This window comes from Phaethon lepturus, unplaced genomic scaffold (assembly GCF_000687285.1).
Source record: "Phaethon lepturus isolate BGI_N335 unplaced genomic scaffold, ASM68728v1 scaffold26868, whole genome shotgun sequence".
NCBI lineage: Eukaryota > Metazoa > Chordata > Aves > Phaethontiformes > Phaethontidae > Phaethon > Phaethon lepturus.
In genome coordinates, this window is record NW_010557270.1 from 15389 (window position 1) to 15643 (window position 255).

The following is a 255-nucleotide window of genomic DNA, read 5'->3' on the forward strand; positions in this document are numbered from 1 at the left end:
TTCTCCCTGAGAGCCTGCTCATGGGGAAGGAGTCCCCTGCTCTGCCTTGTCCTTAAATCCCAGCTGGTGGGAGGATGCAAGAGCACTGGAGGGATGCAGCTTGTACTCTTTTAGATTGATTTTCTCCTACCAGGTTTCCTATTACAGCAGTCAGGGAAAGGTTGATGGCCACGTGCATCCTCAGCCTGGCCCGGGAAGGTTGCTGGGCAAGGCTTACTGGCAGGCCCCCATGCCCGCCGCGCACCCCACCCGCAC